Source organism: Schistocerca nitens, chromosome 10, assembly GCF_023898315.1.
Source record: "Schistocerca nitens isolate TAMUIC-IGC-003100 chromosome 10, iqSchNite1.1, whole genome shotgun sequence".
Classification (NCBI taxonomy): Eukaryota; Metazoa; Arthropoda; class Insecta; order Orthoptera; family Acrididae; genus Schistocerca; species Schistocerca nitens.
Genome location: NC_064623.1, coordinates 212,394,404 through 212,402,277, shown reverse-complemented (window position 1 = coordinate 212,402,277; position 7,874 = coordinate 212,394,404). Strand labels below are relative to the sequence as shown.

General features: G+C 40.9%; 1 pseudogene; it reads right to left on the bottom strand.

Moving 5' to 3' along the window:
- Positions 1–7,470: 7,470 nt before the first annotated feature.
- LOC126210696 (5S ribosomal RNA) lies at positions 7,471–7,588 on the bottom strand (annotated as a pseudogene).
- Between the last annotated feature and the right edge of the window lie 286 nt (positions 7,589–7,874).

The window sequence follows — 7,874 nt, the reverse complement described above, 5'->3', positions numbered from 1 at the left end:
TTATATTTCATATGCCTCCTATACGACGAAGCAATTTAGGTAGAAGAACCAGAAATGCTACAAACCAAGCTAATTACCGATCTAATCGTACGGCACAAGAACGTGACGACGGAAATGAACGTGAAAGAATTCGGATATCACAAACGCGTGAAGCGCGAGCGAGACATTCAACTAATAATCGCGCAAGTTTGAATCGAGCTGCTTTCAGTTACGATGTGTCAATTGACTACAGTAACTACCAATGTGTTGTTATTGGTTCTATGAACTCGGTTTGCTCACACTGTAAGGCATTAAAATACAAAAACGAAGCCAATGGATTGTGTTGCGCAAATGGTAAAGTGAAATTGATACCATTGGACCCACCACCAGAACCATTGTACTCATTGGTTTCAGGAATAGGAACAGATTCTATACACTTTTTGACACATATCCAACAATATAACAATTGCTTTCAAATGACTTCATTTGGGGCAACAAATGTAGTTCGGGAAAATTTTATGCCAACTTTCAAGGTATGTATTATAGCAGTTACTCATAATTATTTTAGCGAACAAAATTTTCTGTCACAAAAGTTAAGATGTGTCACTAATCTTCAATTTCTTAATCACTTATATATCACTTAGTCATCATATTATATGGTGATTCAGTTTCAGTGACACTTTTATTATATTTTATATTACATAGATATTAGTTCAAACTAAATATATACTTTTTAAGATCAAATATTATTTAAGTTTGATCACTGACAATCCATTAATTTATACCACACCATAATATTTTATTTTATTTACAGATACAAGGGCAAATATATCACAGAGTAGGTTCACTGTTACCAGTGTCAGATAGCGACAACAAATTCCTGCAAATTTATTTTATGGGCAATTCACCACAAGAAATTGATCTGCGTTGTGCACATAACAATTTAGTAAAGAGGTCTATTGTAGAACAATTACAAACTTTATTTCATCAACACAATCAATTGATTATATTGTTTAAAACTGCCCTGGATCTGATGCCATCCGATAATCACAAAATTGTAATCAGAGCTGATAAAACACCTGCAGGTCAACATACAAGACGTTTTAATGGACCAACTATTGATGAAGTTGCTATCGTTGTAGTTGGAGAAAACTTGGAATCCCGTGATATTGTTTTACATCGTCGGAATGATCAATTACAACGTATAAAGGAAACACACCGCTCATATGATGCACTGCAATATCCCATTATATTTTGGCAAGGTGAAGATGGCTACGATTTCTCAATAAAAATGATAAATCCCATTACAGGTAACTAAAATATTAATTTAGCTATGGCGATAATATCTCAGTCATTATATTATGTATTTTAATTTTATATTTGAATGTTATTAAAAGAAAATCTATTTACAGGTTCTGAAACCAACAAAAAAGTCAGTTCAATGAACTATTATTCATACCGCCTAATGATTCGGGAAAATGAAGAAAATCACATATTGAAATGTCGGCGATTATATCACAAATATGTTGTTGACATGTATGTAAAAATTGAAACGGAGAGATTAACATTCATCAGGTTGAATCAAACCAAACTCCGATCTGAAGAGTATATTCACCTTCGAGATGCGATTAATACTGATGGAAATGCACAGAATGTCGGTCGGATGACTATTCTTCCGGCAACATACATCGGAAGCCCTCGGCATATGCATGAATATGCTCAAGATGCCATGTCGTATGTTCGTCATTATGGTACAGCAGATTTGTTCATCACATTTACATGCAATCCGCAATGGATAGAAATCAAGCAGGAGTTATTCCCTGGGCAATCACCCATTGATCGTCATGATATTACAGCCAGAGTCTTTAGACAAAAGTTGAAATCTTTAATGGATTTCATCGTAAAACATAATGTGTTTGGTGAGACACGCTGCTGGATGTATTCTGTGGAGTGGCAGAAACGAGGATTGCCACATGCACACATTTTGATTTGGTTGGTTGAAAAGATAAGGCCAAATGAAGTTGATGCAGTGATATCAGCTGAAATCCCTAATGTACAAGTAGATCCTGGATTGCATGAGGTAGTTATCAAAAACATGATACATGGTCCCTGTGGAACTCTTAATCAAAATTCACCGTGTATGATGGATGGTAAATGTTCAAAACGATATCCACGGACATTAATATCGGAAACAATTACTGGTAATGACGGTTATCCATTGTATCGTCGCAGATCGACAGCAGACAATGGAAAATCAACAATTGTCAAATTAAATCAACAAGATATTGAAATAGATAATCGTTGGATTGTTCCATATTCACCCATTTTATCAAAGACATTCAAAGCACACATCAACGTTGAATCTTGCCATTCAGTGAAATATATTAAATACATTTGCAAATATGTAACCAAAGGGAGTGATATGGCTGTGATTGGAATTGGTGCAGAGAATTCCAATGATGAAGTTACCCAATACCAAATGGGCCGCTATGTCAGTAGTAATGAAGCAGTTTGGCGAATATTTTCTTTTCCTATTCATGAGAGACACCCTTCTGTTGTTCACTTAGCTGTGCATGTAGAAAATGGACAAAGAGTGTATTTTACAGCACAGAACGCAGTACAAAGAGCTGCTCAGCCACCATCTACTACATTAACCAGTTTTTTTGAGACATGCCAAAACGATGATTTCGCACAAACATTGCTATATTCTGAAATGCCAAAATATTATACCTGGAATCAATCCTCAAGGAGATTTATACGACGGAAACAAGGAAAACCAGTTCCAGGATATACAGATGTATATTCCACCGATGCGATTGGCCGGATTTATTCAGTACATCCAAGCAATGATGAATGTTTTTATTTACGACTGCTATTAGTCAATGTACGTGGCCCAACATCATTCCAACAGTTACGAACTGTTCATGGTGAATTGTGTGGATCCTACAGAGAAGCCTGTCAACGTTTGCAATTGCTTGAAAATGACGCTCATTGGGAGCAAACTCTCAATGATGCTGTAATATCATCACATGCTCATCAAATACGAACATTGTTTTCTATAATCATATCTACATGCTTCCCATCAAACCCAATTGATTTGTGGATCAAGTACAAAGATTATATGTGTGATGATATTTTGTATCAAATACGGAATAGAATGGGAAATCCAAATATACAAATCAGTGAAGAAATTTACAATGAAGCATTGATTTCAATTGAGGACATGTGCTTTATAATGTCAAACAAACTATTAATTCAATTAGGCCTGACCGCGCCCAATCGTCCAATGCATGACGCTTTTAACCAAGAGTTGCATCGAGAAAAACTGTATGATCTCAACGCTTTGAAAGAATTAATTCAAACAAATCTTCCACTGTTAACTGAACAACAGAAGTATGTATTTGAAACTCTTATGAAAGTAACAAATGATGAAACTGGAGGGATTTACTTCTTAGATGCACCTGGTGGTACAGGAAAAACTTTTTTGATTTCATTAATATTAGCAACAATTCGCTCACAAAATAAAATTGCACTTGCACTCGCTTCGTCGGGAATCGCAGCAACTTTGCTTGAAGGTGGTCGAACAGCCCATTCAGCACTAAAATTGCCATTAAATATGCAAAGCAATGAAACTCCAACCTGCAACGTTTCGAAGAACTCTGCAATGGCAAAGGTTTTGCAGTAATGTAAATTGATTGTTTGGGATGAATGCACGATGGCACATAAAAAATCTTTGGAGGCTTTAGACAGAACCTTAAAAGATCTACGGAGCAATAATAACCGATTTGGTGGTGCAATGATTTTATTAGCAGGAGATTTTCGTCAAACATTGCCAGTGATTCCACGATCAACGCCAGCTGATGAACTCAATGCATGTCTAAAGTCCTCCAATTTGTGGAAACATGTCAAAGTACTTCATTTAAGCAAGAATATGCGTGTCGAGTTGCGAAATGACCAATCTGGAAACATATTCTCTAAACAACTCATTGACATTGGTAATGGCAAATTTCCTATAGACATGTTGACTGGCTGCATTAACTTTCCTCAAAGTTTTTGTCAGTTAACTCGATCAAAAGATGAACTTATTCAGAAGGTGTTTCCAGATGTTTCTCAAAATTACAGAAACCATGATTGGTTGAGCGAACGAGCTATACTGGCTGCAAAAAACATAGATGTAAATGAATTAAATTTCAAAATTCAAGAACAAATTACAGGCGAATTGAGGATATATAAATCAGTTGATTCGGCTACTAATCAAGATGATGTAGTCAACTATCCACCGGAATTTTTAAACTCGCTGGATTTGCCAGGATTGCCACCTCACAATCTTCAATTAAAGGTTGGATCGGTGGTTATAATGTTGCGAAATATCAACCAACCGCGTCTTTGCAACGGTACACGGTTAGCGATAAAAAAATTACTAAACAATGTGATAGAAGCAACTATACTCAAAGGAAAGTATAAAGGAGAAGATGTTCTCATACCGCGCATCCCAATGATTCCGACTGATGTGCCATTTGAGTTTAAACGACTACAGTTTCCAGTGCGGCTTGCTTTTGCTATGACTATAAACAAGTCCCAGGGGCAATCATTAAGTGTTTGTGGTATTAATCTAGAAAACCCATGTTTCTCACATGGTCAATTGTATGTTGCCTGTTCCCGTGTTGGAAAACCATCAGATTTGTTTATCTATGCGCCAGGTAATCAAACAAAAAACATCGTATACCACAAAGCACTACAATGATAATAATAATAATTATGATTCACATGATTAACAATAAAGCGATTACTTACTTTTAAATCCTTATATATGTTTTATTTAATTATTTTTTATTCACAACGCCCCATCACCAGGGTGACGGTTCTGTTCAGGAGAATTTTTTTAAATACGTAGGCAAAAAAACTGCCATATTACAAATCTTTTTGACAGGACGAAGTCTGTCGGGTCAGCTAGTATAAAACATAAATACATGAATTCACAACACAGCATGGCTTCAAAATTTCTACCTGGACAACCTATGGTCCTAAGACTTTCGCATTACATTCCAGCCCAATCACATTAATAACTTATGAACACGGTTGGTAAAATACAAACGTTTACACTATAATCAATTTTAATAATTCACAGTTACTCAAAAAACATCAGAAGTTCGATGCGGAGCATGTAAGCCTGTTTATACAATCTTTCGGACCAAAATAGCCACGAGGGCCACCACAACAGAAGTGCGCTAGTTGCTTTTAGGATGGGTGCTCCCATTAGCTTAATCACTGAGCAGATATTTACTTAAGCGACAGTTAAGATACTTCATGCAAATAGAAGGTATTTCTAAAGTTTTTTTTCTTTCCTCCCTTTTAACAAGGGGGTTTTAGTAAGGTGGAAATTACACTTTGAGGAGACGCAATAGCAATCTAGCGGGCACGCTATCACGAGGACGCCATGCCACTACACACGTACTAAACTAGCCGCGTATCCGCTGTTCAAGCCAAACATTAACAAAACAGTTCCATATTCCTGACACCCAAATAGTCGGGATAAAAAAAAAAACCAAAAATCCCAAGAGCGTAAGATCCAGAATAGCTTCAGAACAGATCTTACTTCATGCGGTTGCCTTCACAAATACAGGTATCGAAATGAAAACAAGAACGTGTAACAACATTCCCTAATCAGCACATTGTTGTTCGTTTGGTCCCGGTAGCGCTAGACAACGCTGACATGCCAATGTTAACAAACGTCTAAGGCTACACCCTCCAACTGACAAACCGAAACCAATGTGATCCCTTATCAGCTCCGTGACGGGACTCGAACCCCCAACTACTGTCAGTGCAACTCAATTAGAATAAATACAGCGCAAACAGTATGGCGGACACATACCCAGGGATTAACAGAACACTAGACTGAACTAGAATTAACCTTCATAATACAGCACTAGATCTTGCGAGACAAGGAACTAACTCCCCACCCGAAATTCTGCAACCACAGGGCGGGAGGATGAACTACCAAAACATAGAAGTGCAAACGTACACAAATAACCACCAAAATACACCACTACACCGGTTAGGAACGATGCGTGGAGGAATCTGCACTGTCAGAATTGCACCAATGAACAGAACAGAGGATTGCCACGGCGGTGGCCACAAGGCGGAAAAGACGACTGGATGAACTCAGTCCCAAAGGACGATCAGCTGGAAACATTCACACTTAACGTCTTTTCTCCTTTCCCTCGGCCGGCCGGTGTGGCCGTGCGGTTCTAGGCGCTTCAGTCTGGAACCGCGTGACCGCTACGGTCGCAGGTTCGAATCCTGCCTCGGGCATGGATGTGTGTGATGTCCTTAGGTTAGTTAGGTGTAAGTAGTTCTAGGGGACTGATGACCTCAGAAGTTAAGTCCCATAGTGCTCAGAGCCATTTGAATCGTTCTTTTCCTTTCCCTCGGCGCACTTCGTCGTTTGTCCGGGACTGCTGTGCACAATTCTGAGCCGTCCCCAGTCGTCTCGGCAGACACCGACCCAGCCGAACTGCTCCCGGACTCAAACCCTCGCCGAACGGCGGCTCCACCGCCCCATGGTGGTTACTGTTTGTTTGCCTTCGTCGACGCAGGCGACGATTAGACTGCCATCTGCGTCCCGCGGACAACCAGTGAAGAGTGGACAGAGGGGCCTCAACCAGGCCGGCGTTCCTCCACGGGTAGAAGTGCGGATTCGATAACAACACCCGTACGTGGAAGGCAGGATGTCGACGTCACCAGAGCAGACGCGAAGGCCACTGCGCGACAACCTCCTCCAGCGTGACCGCGCTCGCCTGTAAATAGTACAGGCCAAAGAGTCGGCTGCAGTAAACAACCTGTTAAAAGGATAACACTATCAGGTCTCGAACTTATAGGTGCACTTTTTTTTTACTAATGTAATGCTGTGGACGGACGCTGCAGTGACATTACGCTGGATACGCAGTGGTGCGAATCGATGGAAGTCTTTTATCTGTAGCAGAGTGACATATAAGTCCCCTAGTCAGTGGAGAACGTTGTCCTGGAAATGATAACGCAGCGGATCACCTAACACGGGGACTTCTTGTCAATAAAATCCAATCTGCGCGTGTTTGGGGGGGGGGGGGGGGGGGGGAAGGACCGCCATGCCTTGCACACCCAGAAGAATGTCGGCCATCTGGTACTCTAAGTACGTGCCGTGACCTCCCGGAAGAAAGAAAGAATGTGAAACACGTGACAGAAGTTGCTATAACCCCCAGTATTACAGAGATTTCCAAATTCAGTTCCTAAAAACTAAAACTAAACTCCTCCCCAACAGGCCATGGAGGCCCAACGGTACCGACCGGCCGCCGTGTCACCCTTAGCCCATAGGCGTCACTGGATGCTGATATGGAGGGCCATGTGGTCAGCACACCGCTCTCCCGGCCGTATGTCAGTTTCCGAGACCGGAGCCTCTACTTCTTAATCATGTAGCTCCTCAGTTTGTCTCACGAGGGCTTAGTGCACCCCGCTTGCCAACAGCGCTCGGTAGAGCGGGCGGTCACCCATCCAAGTACTAGCCCAGCCCGACAGCGCTTAACTTCGGTGATCTGACGGGAACCGGTGTTACCGCTGCTGCAAGGCCGTTGGCCAAATTCAGTTCCTACTGGGGATTAATTCGCACAACCGGCTGTGTCGTTCGATTCATATGTAAAACTCGCCACAAAGATAAACTTACTGGACAGCAATCGAGCTCGCAGATGCACGCACTTTACCAGATCAAAACAGCCCAACATCAGTGCTTCACGCGGGAATTCCACGCAATCCGGAACGGTAAACCGATCCTGCAAGGCTCTAAAATTGGACGCTTTCATTCATTCACTGAAGACGGACTCATCTGGGACGTAGACTACAGTTTGCAGACTTCAGCAGTGAGG